Source organism: Pelophylax lessonae (assembly GCF_965119305.1).
Source record: "Pelophylax lessonae genome assembly, chromosome: 4".
NCBI lineage: Eukaryota > Metazoa > Chordata > Amphibia > Anura > Ranidae > Pelophylax > Pelophylax lessonae.
Window position 1 is genome coordinate 37,010,134 of NC_138771.1, and position 12,500 is coordinate 37,022,633.

The window sequence follows — 12,500 nt, forward strand, 5'->3', positions numbered from 1 at the left end:
CCATCGTGTAGACCAGTGGCAACACGAGCACCATCGTGTAGACCAGTGGCAACACGAGCACCATCGTGTTAGACCAGTGGCAACACGAGCACCATCGTGCAAGACCAGTGGCAACACGAGCACCATCGTGCAAGACCAGTGGCAACACGAGCACCATCGTGCAAGACCAGTGGCAACACGAGCACCATCGTGCAAGACCAGTGGCAACACGAGCACCATCGTGCAAGACCAGTGGCAACACGAGCACCATCGTGCAAGACCAGTGGCAACACGAGCACCATCGTGCAAGACCAGTGGCAACACGAGCACCATCGTGCAAGACCAGTGGCAACACGAGCACCATCGTGTAGACCATTGGCAACACGAGCACCAACGTGTAGACCAGTGGCAACACGAGCACCATCGTGTAAACCAGTGGCAACACAAGCACCATCGTGTAGACCAGTGGCAACACGAGCACTCTCGTGTAGACCAGTGGCAACACGAGCACTATCGTGTAGACCAGTGGCAACACAAGCACTCTCGTGTAGACCAGTGGCAACACAAGCACTCTCGTGTAGACCAGTGGCAAAAAGAGCACTACCGTGTACACCAGTGGCAAAAAGAGTACTATCGTGTAGACCAGTGGCAAAAAGAGCACCATCATGTAGACCAGTGGCAACAAGAGCACTAATGTAGACCAACAGTTCCCAACCTCAGTCCTCAAGTGAAGGTCGTGTTTTCAGGATTTCCTTCACCTTGCATGGATGCTTTAGATCCAGGTTGATGGCTTAGTATTTAGGACAGCTATTTTATTGTATGGAAATTCCCAAAACATGGCCTCTTGAGGGTACTTGAGGTTGGGAACCACCAATGTAGACCGTGTGCTCATGCACTATTGGGACAGGTTTCTTACTGGGAGTGGTTGTGTCCTTGCGAGAACGGGGGGTGATGTTCATGTCACTCAAATCTGTTTACGGGTTTCCTGGGACTGGACAGCATCAGAGTTGGTGCAGGTGTCAACGTGAAAGCCAGGAATGCACCCAGAACACATTCATGCCCCAGACATCATTCTGAAGAGGGGGTGCATGTTGATTGTGTTCTTATGTTAGGCCTTGATTTAAATCAGTGGTACATGGACGGTAAGGTTCTTATGAAAGGGGGTGGTGCCAGAAAGGCAGCAACTATTGACATGTTGGTGGTTGACATTGGTGATTTATTTTTCCTATTCTGGTCTGGTGATCATCATGATCAGTCAAATTTTTTTAATATCATTCAGATTTTAATTCCAATAAACATTAGATACTAATAACCTACACTTCACAAGGCCAGTTTAATTTGTTTAAGGCCTGCTTCAATCGGCTTTTTTTGCTTTTCAGAAAAATCTACAAAAATGCAAAACCCACTTGAAGCAGCTCTAATGCAGTTCTGATGGAAGCCAACCATAGGTCTAAATGCACTGGTCAATGAATTCTGAAGCATCTCAAATGGATGCTATAGACTCAAGTCCAAAGTGGGTCTAAACAGACCATTTAATAACAAACATCTTCTATACGAAGTGCACAAACATTCAAAAGTGAAAAAAAAAAAATGATCCTTGCAACAGGATTGCATTTGAATATATTTTCTTATACTAAAATCTAAGGTTATTGGGTTGGTCTAAAATTAGTTTATGAAACTTTTTTTCAGGCAATAGCCTAGCCAACTATTTTTGCATTATAAGAATGAAGGCTGACACCTGTAACTTTGGTTTTCATGTCGCTTTAGAGGAACCCTTAAAATAAATTCCATATCCCGGGAAACCCCTGCTAAAATTAATTCCCCTGGAGTTAGTGGGAATAAAGCCCCTTACATTGGTGGTCAGTGGGAATCATGTCAATTTATAGTGGTGGCCAGAATGCCATGCTTTCAGGCAGCTAAAATTATTGGGCTCCTGCCACTGGCTCTGCAAGGTGGTTGTCAGCCCCAGAACTATCCAGCCACCATCACATGGGGAGGTCCCACAGTCACAGCTCCAGGAACCCCTAGCAACCTCTGGAAGAACCCTGGTTGAGTATGGCTGCACTAGATGCTTCATTCTTGTTTAAATCAATTACTCAATGTATTAAAGACACAGAATTGGCAGCCTACAGCGTTCTCCCAGCACCAGCTTCCTTTAATTCGAGTTATCAGGCCTGTGTCGGGACAAAAACAGAACTTTTGGAATTTAAACAAAATGTCCACCCTACTATAACAACCTTTCTTGTGGTTTTTGCAATTATCAGTTCTACAACCATCTATTAGAAGATGAATAAAATAGAAGAAAAAACAGAAAATATTAAAGTTTATAAATAAGCAAAACCGATGGAATCAATCGTTTCTAAGAAAATGAAAAGCCAAATATAAAAACTTTGACCTTCATAAATAGTCCATGGCCTTTGGACTGCAAGAAACCTTAGAGTGACACCTATCCACGGCCTCTTATCCAAGAACACAACATTGTTTCAACAAATTGACAGGAAATATTGTCCCCCCCAGAAATATGTCCCATTTTTTCTCTCTTTCTTATGCTATACTTGTGTGTTCCAAAGGTTTTCAGGCCAGTCACGTGACACGCTGGGCCCTCTTAGCCGCTTCTTTGTTGGAGAACAGTGTTCCTGGTAGAGGGCTGCGATGACTTTGGACTTGATAAAACACAGTGGACCAACACCAGCAGATGACATGGCTCCCCAAATCATCACGGAATGTGAAAACCTCACACTGGACCTCATGCAACTTGGATTCTGTGCCTCTCCACTCTTCCTCCAGACTCTGGGACTTTTATTTCCCAATGAAATACAAAATTTTCTACAATCTGTGATGATTTCGGGAGTCATATCATCTGCTGTTTTTTTCCCAAATTTTGGGTTTTCACAAGCTGTAAGCCATAATCATCAAATAAAGATATCACCCTGTGTGTAATGCATCTTTATAATATATAAGAGTTTCACTTTTTGAATTGAATTCCAGAAATAAAAACTTTTTGATGGTATTCAAATTTTAGGAGATACACCTGTATACCTGAATACCAATGCTGCCATTACATGGTGGGAGGACCATGCGATATGTCCGTAGATATGCTTGCACACTAGCTGCCTTGAGAAAGTGGAGTTGAACCCCATAGAAAAGTTGGCATGATAAATTGTTACTTTTAATCCCATTCTCCTTCTTCAAGACCTGCGAGAGCGTCAACTTTTATCTGTTTTATTGATCCCTTTGACTGTATCACATCCAGTGTGCGCAGACTATTGCATTAGGGTTAAGGTCAGCAACCCATCGATCGCGATCTAACTGCCGATTGCGAGAAGCGGTCAGGTAGATCCAGATGAGGGCTGTGCTGATGCTTCCCCCAGTCTCCGCTCCCCCTTCACTAGCAAAGCGGGGTAAGAGGCAAAACCGTGCTGGATGGAGGGGTGGGGGGAGGGGGTTGGGTTTAGCATGTGGCAGATGCAACCAATCATCAGCTTGTTGACATAAAAAGTTACCTAAAGCAGCTCCCGGTCCCACCCTCCACCCAGCACTGTGCTGCCTTGCACTCCTCTGATGTACAGCCACTGAAAAGCTGGATACACACCATACAACTTTTATTAGATTTCCTTTAGATTTACCTTCAACTATGTAGTAAAAGGTCCTGCCTGATTGCATACAAATTGAAAGTGTTTAGATTTGACCTAATATTATATGGTTTTGGTAAATCTAAAGGAAAAAATCTAAAGACAATTGTATAGTGTGTATGGCCCATAAGGTAGGAGAGAGCTACCTATAGCTGTGAACACTTCTTTGGGAGCGACAGAGAAAACAGCTATAGAGGGGTGGAGAACACTACTGGGGGAAGAAGCAGAGGGGCAGAGGAGAGAATGCTACTATGGGGGGGGGGGGAGTGGCAAAAGACACTGCAATAAGGGTGGGGGGCAGAGAACACCACTGTAGGGGGGGGGGGGTTGGTGCTGGGGACACTGCCATGGGGGGGGGGCAGAAGACGCTACTGTGGTGGGGTGGCTGAGGACACTGCTATGAGGTGGCAGAGGACACTACTTTGGGGGTGGGGGAGGGAGTTTGCAGGACACTGATTTTGGGGGTGGGGGAGACACTAAAGGGGGGGGGCAAAAAATCTACTGTGGAGGGGGGGAGTGGCTGAGGACACTGCTATGGGGTGGTGGAGGACATTACTGTGGGGGGGGGTGGCAGGGGACACTGCTATGAGGTGGCAGAGGACACTACTTTGGGGGGGGGGGGGGGTTTGCAGAGGACACTGCTTTAAGGGGGGTGGGGGGGACACTACAGGGGGGAAAAAAACACTACTGTGGAGGGGGGGTGGCTGAGGACACTGCTATGGGGTGGCAGAGGACACAACTGTGGAGAGGGGGGGTTGGTGCTGGGGCCTCTTTTATGGGGTGGCAGAAGACACTGTTGTGTGTGAGGGAGGGGGAGCGGTTTGAAGAGGACACTATGGGAGGGGGGCACTACAGAGGGGGAGGAGAGGTTACTACTGTGTTTATGGGGTGCAGAGGACCCCGCTTTGGGAGAGGTCACATGACATTTTTTTTGAGGGGGGGGGTCAGAGGACACTTCCGTGTGTGTGTGGATGGCAGAGTATATTACGGAGGGAGGGATGATGTAAAAGGGGTCAGAGGACACAGCTGTGGGGGGATGGAAGTGGATACTACTGTGGGGGGGGGTGATTTGAAGCGGGGCAGAAGACACCTCTGTGACACCATATGGGATTTTTTTTTAAAGGGCGATGACACATATATAGACCACATATAATAAGACAGGCAGATTACTCACTTGTCCTTATCAGATATCCAAGAGCCAACAATGTGCACAAATGACAGGAGTTCCGATAACAAGTCCATTCAGTAAAATGGTGTATTATAAATTGTAATCTACAAAGCTGTATAATTCCATCTCATAAGTATCGTAAATAAGTAGTAAAACTTACAGGTAACGATATCAGCTCAATGGTGTATGCTAATTTAGGATACCTACTGAGTTGCACAGCTTTGTACATCTGCGGCTCCACAATATCCTGATAGGGACAAGTCAATGATATAACTATCTTTTCATGTGTATGTATTTAAAAATAGAGGTGGGCACCAAAAAAGAATTTTCTATGCCATTTACGTTTCTTGTACCTTCCTATTTATGTGCTTTAGAAAAATATACATTGAGGCTCCATTCACACTTGTGCGACTCCAAAGTCGTGTGATTTCCATTGTGACTTTACACAGCAACTTTGTGTGGGTGCCACTTGGATGCAACTTTGGCTGTTTACTTTGGCTTTGACTGTTGCATTGAGAACATTGCAATGTAAACTCTCATAAGTTGCATCTTAGTCAATGGCACTCAAGCACCAAGAAAGTCACATCAAAAAAGTGTGACTTTAAGATGCATAGATTTGAACGGCTTCCATTGAAATACATGGGCTGCGACATGTCATGCGACTTGTGCCTAAAGGCACATAAAAAGCCACAAAAGTGTAAATGGAGCCTTACCGATTACTTTTAAAACCTCTAGGAATCAGCATAGCTGGGAACTTGCCAGAATTGACCCGGCATTATTGTAATTATGCTTCAGTTGTTGGGTCATTACCGGATTGCTTACATCTTTGAAATTTCTATTATGGACAAGTAAATAAAGCACAGTGAGTGCGACATTTTTCTGAGTCACGCACGCTGCACCCTGCAAGTACCCTCAGAGGGCGGAGGGAGAGGCCTGGGAGGAGGAGCTGTGCCTGCCAAAAGGAGGGGGTGAGGAGAGGAGGAGGAGCTGAGCCTATGCATTCGGTGGGAACAAATAATCACCATAAGTGGGAATACTGGAATTTAGCTCCAGTTGCTGGGTCCAGGGCCGGGACAAGGGGTGGGCAGGAGGGAGCGGCTGCCCTGGGTGCAGTAGAAATTCTGGAGATTTTTGTTAGAAGGTGTGATTTGGGGGGGGGGGTGATTTGAGTTAGGAGAATTGGGGGGGTTGCTAGTAGGGTTGATTGGGGGATTTGTGCTGGAAGGGGAAATTTGTGGGGTTATTTTTGCTGGGAGAAGGGAATTTGGAGGGGGTAGAGGATTTATGCTTAAAAGGGAAATGTTGAGGGGTAGAAGATTTGAGCTAGGAGGGGGGATTTGGGGAGAAACATGATTTGAGCTGGGAGAGAGATTTGTACTGGAAGAGGGTGAATTTTTGTTTGGGAAGAATTTCGGCTTGCAAAGAGAATTTATGCTTAGGAGGCAAGTGTGAATATTCGTTCTGGATTTTTTTTTGGAGGTGAGGGTATTTTTGTTGACACACAATGCTCATACATTTGGAGGGGGGGGGGCGCCTTTTGGCATCTTCGCCCTGGGCATAAGATGACCTTGTCCCAGCACTGGTTGGATCATTATCAAATATAACCTCTTGGCGCCAAGCACACGCCTCTTGGTGGCCAGGCCTTGGTGCTGAGCGGCTGCATATTTGCATGCAATAGTACCAACACCGCTGTGCTGAGAGCATGCACCCTGCGCATTTCTGGCACAGTGACTAGCAGCCAACGGGAAAACTCCTTATTGCGGCTTGTGAGCGCGAGTTTTCTGATCATGTGACCACCATGAAAGCCAATAACGGCAGTCAGATGGCCATAACCCCCAACCCGCCTCCCGGCATAGCAAACTCCTTAAAGCGCAGATGGCAGCCGGTGCCAAGAGGTTACATTTCTGGAATTGTGCTGCTCCACTAAATGGTGGGGGTGAAAAGAATCCTGGGGGAGGACTTGCCACACCCTCAATCTGCAGATGGGCCGTGCACCCTCTGAGCTCTTAAACAGAGCAGCGGCTGTGTCCGTGGGGCCGCTGCTCCCAATAGACGAACTGGATTGCCTACACAGGGAGGAATACATGTGAATGAGACCTTTATTTACACAGGGTACACCACTTTCTTTTTCTCTACAAATGTATTTATATGGCTACAACCACCTTGCCAATGAAAGCAAACCCAATGTCAGAGGATTGTTCACAGAAGAACTGGCACGTCTGCCAATAATCAACAGGGCCGCAGAAATGTTTGCAGGCACTCAGGAGTCTGATCCACAAGTTGCTGGATGATCCTGTGTTCCTGATTATGTTGTTATTGAATTTCCTGTTACAGACCTGGCTTGCCTTTGACCGGTCTTCTTGCCAACCCCGGCTTTGACCCTTGACTTGTTCTACTGACTCTGCTTGCCTGATTATCCGTGTACGACCTTGGCCTACTCTCCTTAATTTCGCTGCTGCCTGATCTCCTGTGTATGACCTGGCTTACTTCTGCTCCTGGCTGAACTTTCCTGTAGGACCTCGGCTTGCTCCTAATTCTGCTAGTTGATTCTGCTCCTGGCTGAACTCCCCTGTATGACCCCAGCTTGCTCCTAATTCTGCTAGTTCATTCTGCTCCTGGCTGAACTCCCATGTATGACCCTGGACTTCTCCTGATGATGTTACTTGCTTCTGCTCCTGGCTGATCTCCTGTGTATGACTCTGGCTTGCTCCTTATGCTGGTACTTGTTTCTGCTCCTGGCTGAACTCCCATGTATGACCCCTGGCTTGTTCCAGATTCTGCTACTTTCTTCTGCTCCTGGCTGAACTCCCATTGTATGACTCTGGCTTGCTCCTTATTCTGCTACTTGCTTCTGCTCCTGGCTGAACTCCCATTGTACGACTCTGGCTTGCTCCTTATTCTGCTACTTGCTTCTGATCCTGGCTGATCACCCGTGTAGGACTCCGGCTTGCTCCCGATTCTGCTACTTGCTTCTGCTCTTGGCCGAACTCCCCTATATGACCCCAGCTTGCTCCTTTTTCTGCTACTTGCTGCTGGCTGATCTCCCGTGTATGACTCCGGCTTGCTCCGGATTCTGCTACTTGCTTCTGCTCTTGGCCGAACTCCCCTATATGACCCCGGCTTGCTCCTTTTTCTGCTACTTGCTTCTGGCTGATCTCCCGTGTATGACCCCGGCTTGCTCCAGATTCTGCTACTTGCTTCTGCTCCTGGCTGAACTCCCATTGTATGACTCTGGCTTGCTCCTTATTCTGCTACTTGCTTCTGCTCTTGGCAGAACTCCCCTATATGACCCCGGCTTGCTCCTTTTTCTGCTACTTGCTTATGGCTGAACTCCTGTGTATGACTCCGGCTTGCTCCTTATGCTGGTACTTGCTACTGCTCCTGGCTGAACTCCCCTGTATGACCCCAGCTTGCTACCGATTCTACTACTTGCTTCTGATCCTAGCTGAACTCCCGTGTATGACCTCAGCTTTCTCCTGATTCGGCTACTTGCTTCTGACCCTGGTTGATCTCCCATATATGACCCCGGCTTGCTCCTTATTCTGCTACTTGCTTCTGATCCTGGCTGAACTCCCGTGTATGACTACTGGCCTGGCTCCTGACTTGGCTCCTGGCTCTTCCTTCTGCCAAGTATCGCTTGGTACTTTTGAAGTACTCCTGCCCTGCAGCGCATCCTGCTCACCCAACGATCATCCCGTGAACATCTCAGCACATCAGCATAACACAGCCGACAACCCATTCTTCTTTGGGTGTAGCATCTCCTGTTACTACATTTAGGGGTGCATTACACTTAGCCACAAGGGGAGCCCTCTCCGGCCTCTGACAAGGTATATGAAACCCAACCTCACTTTCCTAAAACAGGGAAAATATTATAAAACAAATACAGTATACATGATCTAAGAACAGGGCACTTTGTACAGTCAACTGGTCAGAAAACCAAGGCTGGGAAAGTCTACTCATAACAACTCTAAATATGTGATTATGCAGAGTACACAAATAGACTAATTGCTCTTGCATGCTTTCTGAATTAGCTGTAAAAATGTAGCCAAAAATGCATTTGGAATCACGTGCCCAATAAAACATAAAACTTCCGTTACGCTTCCTCTCTATTACACATACATAGCAAACCACGCCGCTTGCTCAAACTACCACACAATATAAACAAGTCCTTGACTCACCAGTGCTAGTCGAATACTGGCCCCGGACAAAAAAGAACAATATGAACAACATGCTGATTTGTGGAACAGTTGATCTCTGCTAGGTTCAGTGCCAAAGGAAAGTGGTCAGAGCTCTACAGCTAACATGCCAGATGCAGGTCAGGGCTGGCATTTCAGGATTTCTCTTCTCTGGGACGTATGATTTCAGCAGATCTTATGGCAAATTATATCTGCCCAATATCCTGCTGTGTGTCAAGTATCATTAGCAGTCACAATTTGTGCTAACTCAGCTTAAAAGCTCTTAAATTTGATTTTTGAATGTGAAATCCATTAAAAAAAGTGTCTGAAAGTAGGGATGCACCAATACCTTTTTATAAGTGCCGATACTTTTATATTGTTTTTTCTTAATTTTGAGTGGTTTTTAATAAGAAACATGTAAATATATAAGTTAAAGGGTGTAAAAAAAAAATAAACCAAGCAAACAAAAAAAAAGTTAATTATTAATAGTTTATAATCTAGAAGTGAAAAAAAAAAGATCAGCAAGAAAAAAATGAAATGGAGGAGAGTAAGGAGTTAATTAAGGCTGATTACAGTAAATTAATGGTTAATAAGGGGGTAACCTACAAACATTTACCAATGTATTTTTTTTTTAACTTCATCTGCAGATCAAAGTTCATCCTTTTAAACTGTAGATGAACAGAAAGATACAAAAAAGAAACAATGTTTCTTCTTATCTTTCTGTTTCAGCGGTTGAGCAATGTTGTTAAAAAACATAGCCCAGCTACTTTTTTTTTTTGACAGCTCCAATTGCCGGTGTTCTTTTAAATAGTGCAGATCATGAGATAATGCCTCCGACGATCTGTGCACACGCAATACTAATGTCACTTTAGCTGATCTGTGCCAATCAGCTGGTGTGACGTCAACACTGCACACTGCAGTATCCGACGAACACCAGCTCTTCCTTGTCATGTCATCCCATTGATCAGGGCACTGTGTGCTGCATACAGCCACTGTGGAACCTGTCCTTTGCAGGCTGCAGCTGCCTCAGGGTATACCATGTCGGGGTCTACCATGTTGGGGTGTCCCACTGCCTGCAGGTGAGTGCGCCCTACTGATCACCGAGGCGATCATGATCTATAGGGTGTCCACCGGGGCTCTGAATGCTGCCGCCCGGGTGTGCGCCACACACTGCCCTGATCAAAAGCATGAAATGACAAGGAAGAGCCGGTGTTCTGTTGATACAATAGTACAACACTATTGGGAAGCATCTTCAACTTTTTAAATAGATAGCACAGTGTTAGCTGTTTGCTTTCTGACTATCTAATTGAATTTCCACAGAACCTATTAGTAGGAAAAAGGGTAAGAAGAAAGATACAAGTTTCTACACACTTTTTTTTTAAACTAAGGCTGGGTGCACACTATGAATCTCACAGGAATGTGCACCGCACTCAATTCAGTTGGGTGCGATTTAAGCCTATTCGTTTTAAATGGGCTCAAATTGCACCACATCGCACCAAAGTATTGCATGCACTACTTTTGGAAACACCGCAACCGGATCACTTTTTTACCATGCAATCTGGGTGCAGGCAAACACATTGTGTTTGGGACCTGTGTTTGGGGTGTCCTAACATTGCATTGACACTCGCTGCAGATCGCAAGGGCAGTGCATCTGAATGCAGTGTGGGAAATGTGCATAGATCATGAGTTTACCTCAACACGTTCTATAGTGAACTGAGGGTGGCTTAAAACTACCCCACTGTGCTTTTGCTAAAACACAGCTACCCGCATGAACACAGCTTTCTAGGAGCTCCTGCATTTTTGGTGTGGTTTCAGAAAGAGCAACAAAACTCCTGCATACTGCATCTTTGGTGCACTTAGTGAAACCACACAAAAACCACAGGACCACAAGACCGCAACGAAGTATATGAGAAAGCACAGCTAACCCACGGGTTAGCTGGGCTTTGCCCAATGTGCAGCGGGACCACACAGGAGCAGCCGCTCTAAGATTCACCAGGTAAATTAAAGAAAAGTGTGAAAATGGAGGCTAGTTCCACCTGCAAGGTAGAAAAAAATGCATATGTATGTCCTCTTTATTTGAATATATGAAAAAAAAAAAAAAAAAGTACACACTTTAATTTTGTAGGTCAAGCTGGAAAGCATGCTGTGATGTATTATGCTGTAGGGGAAATGCACGCCATTTCTCTGCGAGTTCGGCTTACATCGCTCCCACTGTACAGCGCAGAAGCCTGCACAGGAGAGATTTTTTAAATATGTTTTTAGCCTCTACTATGGGCTTGGAATTAAAGGCTATTTACAATTTTACGACATGTGGAGCCTGCTCTCCGCTTTTGTTTTCCATCTCCTGCATCCATTTTTGGAGCTCTGACCTACCGAGGAAGGGGGACCGAAGCCTGCCTGTACTATTTCCTGTGCCATGCCTGAACCATCTCCTGTACCATCCCCTGCGCCATGCCTGAACCATCCCCTGCGCCATGCCTGAACCATCCCCTGCGCCATGCCTGAACCATCCCCTGCGCCATGCCTGAACCATCCCCTGCGCCATGCCTGAACCATCCCCTGCGCCATGCCTGAACCATCTCCTGCGCCATGCCTGAACCATCTCCTGCGCCATGCCTGAACCATCTCCTGCGCCATGCCTGAACCATCTCCTGCCAAAAAGAAACAAATCGCTGCTCTGAAAGCAGCCAGCTGAGCCGGATGGATCCCAAGCAACTGTGGCAGTCCTGCAGGAATGGGTGCTCACCAAGGTCCGCAACCTGAGAAGTCCATGTAAGTAGAAAAGAAATTGGCACTTCCAGACCCAGGAACTTAGAAACTTGAGTTTTATTCTTCAAATCAAAGGTACAACATCAGACAGGAACACAAGACAAACTGGACAGCAGACGCGTTTCACACCTTGTGCTTATTCATTGCAATCCCCTGTACCATGCCTGAACCATCCCCTTGCACCATGCCTGAACCATCCCCTGCACCATGTCCGCAGCCCCTGCACCATGCCCGCAGCCCCTGCACCATGCCCGCAGCCCCTGCACCATGCCCGCAGCCCCTGCACCATGCCCGCAGCCCCTGCACCATGTCTGCAACCCCTGTTTAAGGTCTTTTGGTGGTCCAGTTGGGTCCAGTAGCTGCTGCATTCCCACCCTAGGCTTATACTCGTCAATACGTTTTTTTGTGGTAAAATTAGGTGCCTCGGCTTATATTCGGGTCGGCTTGTACTCAAGTACATACGGTATTCACTTGTTTTTCAGTTGGCGCAAGTGGGTTTATATTATTTGAACTTTAATTTCAAACACTATACAATCTACTTATTTTTTACTTTCTGACAATTATTTTAGGTTATAGGTTTAGGTTATTTTTTTACATTACATAAATCAGTATAAATCTTTCTGCAAAATCAGCACACAAGTACCTTGAGTGAGCAAAAAAAAGACCACAGATGTCAACTACTTGAAATTGCATCTAGAATCTCAATAGATTTCTAAGTACAAAAAAAAAAAAGAAAAGAACACACCCAGAACCCTTATTTTTGCAGTGCCTAAGCAC

At 46.0% G+C, this 12,500-nt stretch overlaps 1 protein-coding gene across 1 annotated transcript in view; it reads right to left on the reverse strand.

Moving 5' to 3' along the window:
- The window catches only part of MCTP2 (multiple C2 and transmembrane domain containing 2), a 387,219-nt gene that overhangs the window by 281,822 nt on the left and 92,897 nt on the right, over window positions 1-12,500 (reverse strand). The gene's annotated exons all lie outside the window — the stretch shown is intronic.